Genomic DNA, 9,310 nt, shown 5'->3' on the forward strand with positions numbered 1-9,310 from the left:
AACACTACATGGACTTCAGCATCGAATGCAAGGATTTGGCTGTGATACCAGAGACTACTTAAGGAAGAAACCCAGGTTGGGACAATTTGGTCACCTAGCTACAGACTTTGCAGACCTCAGCCAGCTTTCTAAATCTGGCGTTATTCCATTCTCGGTGGGTGCCCGCTGAAAGCGGGGTGCTGCTGGATTGGAGTAAGTAGCCCTGGAAGCTCTGAGGCACGGACATTCTAATTCCCTGGTGAGCCAACAAAAGGGTGATAAACTGTTGCCTGTTACATTTGTGTGTTTTGCTGGTTATGTGCTATGTGCCGTTAATATTGTGATTCCCTCACCCTGTGTTGTCTGAGTAGTGTTCCGCCCACGGTTAAGGAGGTCGGGCATTCAGTTGGGATGAGCCCTAGGCCATGCTGTCTTTCTAAAGGTGGCCGGGCCAGCAGACGAGAGCACCTGTAATGCCCCTGCAGCCGGGTCGTTACAGGGTATTAAATATTACCCCCATATTTCCCGGGCAGAAGGAGTGAAGTCCACACACACACATCATACTGGCAGGAAGGAGTTAATAACTTTCCAGTATGTAGTTTGAGCCTGCATGACTCATCCTGTCTCCTAAATGAGCAGGTGTGCAGGTCCCCATGGCAACCCAAGGGGGGGTCTGACTGAGGAGCGAGTACAGTGCAGAGCAGACAGAAATTTTGGCAGAACGTCAGAGGCTGCTAGAGAGTGCAGACCTCCATAGAACAGCTCCTATTGAGGAGATGCCACGAGACCTGGGCTGATAACATCTAGAGGAAGGGAATGGAGTTGAGGACTGGGAATCTTTGAGAATGTTGTACCTGGTGGTGGTGGTTAAGGTGTATACTACCGGGCAAGAGAGAGACAGAGAAGCGGCGAGATCCCAAGATGCTCCATGCCACGGGGACGGCACTAAAGCATACGAAAGGGAGACCCCCCAGATCACCTCACCGGACCCCTTCCTCCTACCTGCCCGGGACCGACCAGAGGCTACAGGCGGCGAGGACCAGCACCCGGGTACGATGTGGAACGGACTGTAAATAAAGAGAAACTGGAACCCGCACTCCGTGACTGGTGTGAGTAATGCTACCGCCCCGTGCCCCCGGTGTCCCTGAGGACTGTTGCCCTGGGTCTCATTAACCTCCCAGGCTCCCCTGCTTCACCCGTGGGGAGCGATTACATCTGGCTTCCTGTAACACCTGCCCCGGAGAGAGACTGTGCAGCGGCGGCTGAACACCTGGCCGCATACAACGGGTGGCACTGCTAGCATTCCCCGTCCCCATCCCATACCGTTTCCGGAGGGGAGATCTGCGGCAGAGGAGGCCGAGACCTCAGTGGCCGCTGCGACAATTTCAAGCTCCCCGGGAACCCCGTTACCCTCCTTCCATCCCCCTTGTCACACCGGACTGACTGTCGGACTTTCCCTTTTATTGAAACCCGCTGGGGTCACGGAAGCCGGGTCGGGCCACTCACAGCCTGACCCCGAATACCACCGGCCCGGTGACCGTACCAGCCCTGCAGGCCCCGGCGCGGGCATTTCACACCCATCGACCCCCGTGTCTCCACACTCAGTTCCCGAGTTGCTCCATTTTCTGATAGTAGCTGCGGCCGGGTACTGCACATCTGCCTCCTATTGATTTGAATAGGAGGTGGATGTGCAGTACCCGGCCGCGGGCACTAAAGATGGAGCAACTGAGCATTTCTGGCTGCCTGCTGTCGCTGCCTGAACCGAGAACAACTGATCGGCAGGGGTGCAGTGTGTCGGACCCATACCAATGAGACATTGATAATCTATCCTAAGGATAGGCCATCCATGTAAAAGTAGGGGACAACCTTGTTAGATTTTGGATTCTGCACTTGTCAGTCAAACATTAATAGGAATAAAGGCTTATGATGATGTCAGTGCAACACGGTCTGAGTATGGATTGGCTTTGAGTCTCCCAACCTGAACTTAACAGCCTGATATCTCATGCATCACGTGCCATGCTCGAAACATGCTGCACAGATATCTGCATGAGCCCTTACGAAGAGTCAACGCATCAGTCACAATTTGTTTATTTAGACTAATGCAATTAACCATTCTAACAATTTCAAGTAGAATTTAGTTAATAGCTACTATATTTTGTGTTGAGATTAATTTGTGACTCTTATAAAATATAAAATGAGTCTTCTATTCAGACTGGTTATTTTACATTTTGCAGTTCCACCACCAACAACACCCATTCCTCAAACAACCCCACCACCTGTAAGTTGCAGACACTGTGTGATGTCTCACACATAGAAGGTTATTCTGTTGCTATATACTGTATTATATGACAATGATTACAATCATACATCATATTACAGGAATCCTGCAAAGACGTTGAGTGCGAAGTCACAGAATGCACCAAAGATGGAGAATTTGCAGAGTTTGTTAGCCAGGATGGATGCTGTGAAATCCGCGAATGCCGTAAGAAAGTTTATTGTGTATTGTGATGTATTTAGACTATTTTAGCTAATTATAATTATACCTTAAATGATTGATCAAAACTATAATGGCTACATATACAAACATATTTTGGGTTACTACTGAAAATGTAAAACACTGCTCAAGAAAAGCAAAACCTTCTTGTGACTGTAGTGTCCTGGAGGAGTTGGACTACCGGCATAACCTGTATGGGCTGCAGGTAACACTTCATACTACCAGTAGTGACCATCATACTAGAAAAATGCAAAACTGGAGAAGAATTAGTCAGGAAGGATGAGAGGAGAGGAATTGTCTGTGACCACCACCGTTCTCTTTTGGGGGTCTCTTGCTGTTCCTCTCCTGTGCACCCGTTGTCACTTTGATTTTCACAAAGCCAGTGAGATTGATTTGTAATCACTTCCGCTTTCCAACTGTACAGATTAATTGTATTGAGGTTGGGGAATACTATCATACATGAGTGTTCCTCCATTTTTGCCCTCTTGCCACATAAAACAATTCCAGTATTAGACATCACATGGGTCTGTGGAAGGCCCTCTGAGAGGCATTAGCAGTAGGATCTCTGAGAGGAATCAGCGGTAGGCCCTTTCAGGAAGACCAGTGGTAGGCCCTCTGAGAGGGATCAGTGGTAGATGCCCTGAGGGAGATCAGTGGTAGGCCCTCTGAGAGGGATCAGTGGTAGGCCCTCTGAGAGGGATCAGTGGTAGGCTCTCTGAGGGGGATCAGTAATAGGAACTCTGAGGGAGATCAGCGGTAGGCCCTCTGAGAGGGATCAGTGGGAAGCTCTCTGAGGGAGATCAGTGATAGGCCCTCTGAGGGGGATCAGTGGTAGACCCTCTAAGGGAGATAAGCGGTAGGCCTTCTGAACTGGATCAGCAGTAGGCCCTCTTAGGGGGATCAGCAGTAGGCCCTCTAAGGGGGATCAGTGGTAAGCCTTCTGAGGGGGATTTGTGGCAAACACTCTGAGGAGAATTTGTGTTAGACAGACTCTCCATGTTGCAGATCCCCTCTTAAGGATCCATGGCACATCTTCTGATGGGGATCGGTGAAAGGCCCTTCGAGGGGAATCTTTGACAGGCTCTTTGAGGGGTACTGTTCCAGGACCTCTAAAGAGGATCTGCATCAGACCCTCCAATGTTGACCTTTGGCTGGCTATCCAAGGAGGTCTTTGACTGGCTCTCTGAGAACAATTTGTGTCAGGCTCTTTGAGGAAGACCTGTGTCAGACCCTCTGAGGGGGGATCTGTGTCAGACCCTCTGAGGGGGATCTGTGTCAGGCCCACTGACACTGAGGGGGATCTGTGTCAGGCCCTCTGAGGGGCATCTGTGTCAGGCCCTCTGAGGGGATCTGTAGCAGGCTCTCTTAGGAGGATCTGTGGCAGGCCCTCTGAGGGGATCTGTGGCAGGCCCTCTGGGAAGGATCATCTGTGTCAGGCCCTCTGAGGAAGATCTGTGGCAGGCTCTCTGAGGGGGATCTGTGTTTAGTTGTGATATGTTGCTCACACTCTCAGGTGGGACTTGATGTTGGGTTACTCCATTACTCTATTATAACATCCACAATCAGTATCCCAACACATTATGTTCAACTATTAAGATTAAAAACTTTCAGAAGGGTGAATAAAATTTATAGAAACGGAGATGAAGAGATTTACTATTGTTATATTTAAAAAGAATTAATTTCAACATGGTTTTATCCGTTGATCTTATAGGGTGTCAGCCATGCAGCTCGCTTCCTGTTTGTTTTGATGGACAAACCCCATCTGTTACTTTCGACATAGACACCCAGTGTTGTCCAAGCTATGAATGCTGTAAGTATTACACTGTTGTGGACAGATGCCAGGTATTGTGCAGGCTCAGCTCCTGAGCCTGCACAATACATAAGAAGTTGGGAAGAGCTTTATAATATTTGAAAGATCAATGGAAGCCTGTGTAGACTCCACCGTAAAGAGACGAAAATATAAATTCGAACATAATTTAATGTAATAATAATAATAATGATAAAACCTGCTATTTCTGATGACAATTTCCTTCTTTATTTCAGCACCTCCTACTCCTTCTCCAACACCTGTGAGTAAAAAAACCCATATACAACAAATATATACTTGAACAATGGGTTTATCTTAGAGTTTGTAGTATATTATGTATTTCATCCTTACATTTCATTACTAATAATTTTGGAGTCATAAATTTAAATTATTTTCAATGACTTGAACAGTTTATGGTTTTCGGAGGACTGGCTCTGCTTAAAGGGGTTGTCTCAACATCATTAATGCTTAAAATAGCATAGTGCTTGTGTCGCAGACGAGTGCCGCCTCCGGTGCGGCAACCAGGCTGCTCGAGTTGCGCTCAGGTCCAGGATTGTGTCTGGGGCTCGAGTGGCGACTGGACCCAGGGCTCGCGCAACTGCCCGTCAATGCACACAGTGAAAGAGGGGGTATTTACAGGGGGAGATTGTCTGTGACGCCACCCGTGGGTTGCGGTGATGGGATGGTGGCACCGCCGCTGCTTCTCGGGGCCGGCATCTGGGACCGATGGTGCGGGGGCAGCAAGGTGGTATCCTCTCCACAGGTAGGGGAGGTGTAGTGCCAGGGCCCAGGTGTAGGTTGGGAGCAGTGCTGGGGTGCCGTCGGCAGGTTGGACCGGATGACACCGGTGTACTCACTCTTAGGCCCCCTTCACACGTCCGTGATACACGTGCGTGTTTGGTCCGTTTCCGTATATACCGGAGACACGGCCAAACGTGCACCAATGTTAATCTATGATTGTGGTCACACGTCCGTTATTTCATTATGTCCGTGTGTGCGTGTCCGTGATCCGTATGTGTTTGCGTTTGTCACGGATGCATGTCCGTTATCTGCACGGAGCACGCACACGTGGACACAATGAAAGTCTATGGGTATGTGCACACACGTTAGTAAACACGTATGCATATACCTATAGTCCGTGTCCGTTTGGTGTTTTTATTTCTAGTGATGTCGGCTATTCTTTCTATTTCTGTGTATGTCGGTCAATCTCCCTGAGTCCGTCGGTCAGTCTCTCTGTCGGTCTCTCTGTCTGTCTGTCCCTCTCTCACAGTCTGTCGGTCAGTTTCCCCCCCTCTCTCATACTTACCGTTCCCCGATCTCCGGCGCAGCGCTGCACGGCATTCACACTGCTGCAGCGGCTTTTACTATTTTGAAAAAGCCGGCCGCCCATTAAACAATCTCGTATTCCCTGCTTTCCCCGCCCACCGGCGCCTATGATTGGTTACAGTGAGACACGCCCCCACGCTGAGTGACAGGTGTCACACTGCACCCAATCACAGCAGCCGGTGGGCGTGTCTATACTGTGCAGTAAAATAAATAAATAAATAATTAAAAAAAAACGGCGTGCGGTTCCCCCCAATTTTAATGCCAGCCAGATAAAGCCATACGGCTGAAGGCTGGTATTCTCAGGATGGGGAGCTCCACGTTATGGGGAGCCCCCCACCCTAACAATATCAGTCAGCAGCCGCCCAGAATTGCCGCATACATTATATGCGACAGTTCTGGGGCTGTACCCGGCTCTTCCCGATTTGCCCTGGTGCCGTTGGCAAATCGGGGTAATAAGGAGTTATTGGCAGCCCATAGCTGCCAATAAGTCCTAGATTAATCATGTCAGGCGTCTATGAGACACCTTCCATGATTAATCTGTAAGTTACAGTAAAAAAAACACACACACCCGAAAAAATCCTTTATTTGAAATAAAAAACACACACAAATTCCCTCATTACCAATTTATTAACCCCGACAAACCCTCCATGTCCGGCGTACTCCACGGACCGCCAGCGTCGCGTCCAGCTCTGCTGCATGGAGGTGACAGGAGCAGCAGAAGACACCGCCGCTCCGGTCACCTCCACACAGCAAATGAGGTGAGTAGCGCGATCAGCTGCTGTCAGTCAGGTAACTCGCGGCCACCGCTGGATCCAGCGGTGGCCGCGGGTAACCTCAGTGACAGCAGCTGATCGCGCTACTAATCTCATTTGCTGTGTGGAGGTGACCGGAGCGGCGGTGTCTTCTGCTGCTCCTGTCACCTCCATGCAGCAGAGATGGACGCGACGCTGGCGGTCCGTGGAGTACGCCGGACATGGAGGGTTTGTCGGGGTTAATAAATTGGTAATGAGGGAATTTGTGTGTGTTTTTTATTTCAAATAAAGGATTTTTTCGGGTGTGTGTGTTTTTTTACTGTAACTTACAGATTAATCATGGAAGGTGTCTCATAGACGCCTGACATGATTAATCTAGGACTTATTGGCAGCTATGGGCTGCCAATAACTCCTTATTACCCCGATTTGCCAACGGCACCAGGGCAAATCGGGAAGAGCCGGGTACAGCCCCAGAACTGTCGCATATAATGTATGCGGCAATTCTGGGCGGCTGCTGACTGATATTGTTAGGGTGGGGGGCTCCCCATAACGTGGAGCTCCCCATCCTGAGAATACCAGCCTTCAGCCGTATGGCTTTATCTGGCTGGCATTAAAATTGGGGGGAACCGCACGCCGTTTTTTTTAATTATTTATTTATTTATTTTACTGCACAGTATAGACACGCCCACCGGCTGCTGTGATTGGGTGCAGTGTGACACCTGTCACTCAGCGTGGGGGCGTGTCTCACTGTAACCAATCATAGGCGCCGGTGGGCGGGGAAAGCAGGGAATAGGAGATTGTTTAATGAGCGGCCGGCTTTTTCAAAATAGTAAAAGCCGCCGCAGCCGTGTGAATGCCGTGCAGCGCCGGTGATCGGGGATCGGTGAGTATGAGAGAGGGGGGGACACTTCAGTCAATCGGGGGATTAGCGGTCACCGGTGAATCCTTCACAGGTGACCGCTAATCAGTACTCGACACAGATAGAGCCGCGGTATGAGGATGAAGTCGGGTGAAGTTCACCCGAGTTCATTCTCATCGCGCAACTCTGTCTGCTGTCAGCCGACATTTATAAACGACATTGTGCATCACACACACGGACATTACACACGGACATTACACGTACACATACACGTTAATTCCACACGCACACACGGACGTTCTGCACACAAACACGGCTAGCATACGCAATTCACACAGGTGCCACACGGACCATAAAAACGGACACAAAAACGGGACACGGACCCGAAAAACGGCCCGTAACACACGTGCGTGTTTTTCACGGACGTGTGAAGGGGGCCTTAGGAGGAATTCACACAGAGTCCGTATTGTAAACCAAGGCTGGATGCCGGTTGCCTCTGGAGGGGTGTGCCGGTCCCGCACACGGGTTGGTAAGATAAGGGCCCTTCCTCCTGCACTTGTGTCTTGCTGTGTGTTGATTAAACCCGCTTGGAACGGGAGAAATCCGCTCCCCTGCAGCTTTGTACGCAGAGGGAGCCGTTGCCCGTAAACACTGACCTGTGGGATCTCAATGGGTTCTTGGCGGACACCCTATTCCCCGCATAGGGCTGCCGGTCTGCTCTATCTGGGCTTCTCTTCTTGGGAACAAGGCCTGGTACCTTGTCCCGCTGGTCAATTAACAAGGTGTTTGAAGCTTGCCTCGTCCTAGGGTCCAGGTACCCCGCCTGGGCACGGGCTCCGGACCGGATTCCTGTCGTCAGCACCAGCAGGCTACAACCCTGCCCCGGTCCACTTCAGGTCTCCCGCGACCGGATCTCTGTCGCCTGTGGCCCTACAATGCCGTCTGCCACCTAGTCGGTCCTCCCGTGGTTCACGGGCTCCAACCCTGACCACACTGCACTTCAGCTCCTGTCACCGACTCCAACTCCAACCTCAGACTCAAACTGAACTGAACTCCACTTCCTACTGAAACTGACTGGTTCCTGCCCCTTGTCACCTCAAGACCCCTAGGTGGGCATTCCCATCTGCCTGGTCCCGCCCAATGGTGTGTCCTGGCTGTCATGGGGGGGCGACTAGGATTTGTGGCTGGTGTTCCTGTGTGTGGGATATGTGGTGTTAATTCCCAAGGAGGAGGCGATTCCTGTACCCTTGGTGGGGGGTACAGTCATCGATGACTACCTGGTTTTGCCAGGGCATCACACTTGTAAAAACAAGCAACTTTGCAATCTTAAATCTTATTAAAAATCCTCAGGGATTATTTATTTTATTGTTTATCATTTGTTGTTTAGGCTACCAACGACCTCTGAAGTCGACCTCTGGCTAAGTCCCTACAAGCTCTTTATAGCAGACCAGTTTAAGCACTGATCTAAAGACTCCATGCACACCTCTGATGTGTCCCTGTGCTCCACCAATGTGTCTCTGGCCTACTTTAATGTGTTCTTGCTCTCCTCTGACACGTCCCTGGACTTTTCCGATGTGTCCCTGTGGTCCGTCAATCCTCTGAAGTGTGCTTCACCTCCTCTGATGTATCACTATTCTCCTCCAATGTGTTCCTCTGCTTTTCTGATGTGTACCTTTGATCTTGCAATGCATCACTGTTCTCCTCAGACATGCCAGTGTTCTCCTCAAACGAGTCCTTGTTCTCCTACTGTGTGTCCCTATGCTTCTCTGATGTGTTCCTATTTTCTTCTGAAGTGTCCCTTCACTCCTCCGATGTGTCCCTGTGCTTCTCCGATGTGTCCCTGTGCTCATCCGATGTGTCCCTTCACTCTTCTGATGTGTCTTTGTGCTCATCCAATGTGTTCCTATAGTCTTCTGATGTGTCCCTTTGCTCCTCCAATGTGTCCCTGTGCTTCTCTGATATGTCCCTATGATTCTCTGATGTCTCCCTTCACTCCTACGTGTCCCTTTGCTCCTCCGATGTATCCCTGTGCTTCTCCGATGTGTCCATCTGGTGGTCTGACTCTCCGAAGTGTCCCTCCAATCTTCAAATGT

This window comes from Anomaloglossus baeobatrachus, chromosome 11 (genome assembly GCF_048569485.1).
Source record: "Anomaloglossus baeobatrachus isolate aAnoBae1 chromosome 11, aAnoBae1.hap1, whole genome shotgun sequence".
NCBI classification, from domain to species: Eukaryota; Metazoa; Chordata; class Amphibia; order Anura; family Aromobatidae; genus Anomaloglossus; species Anomaloglossus baeobatrachus.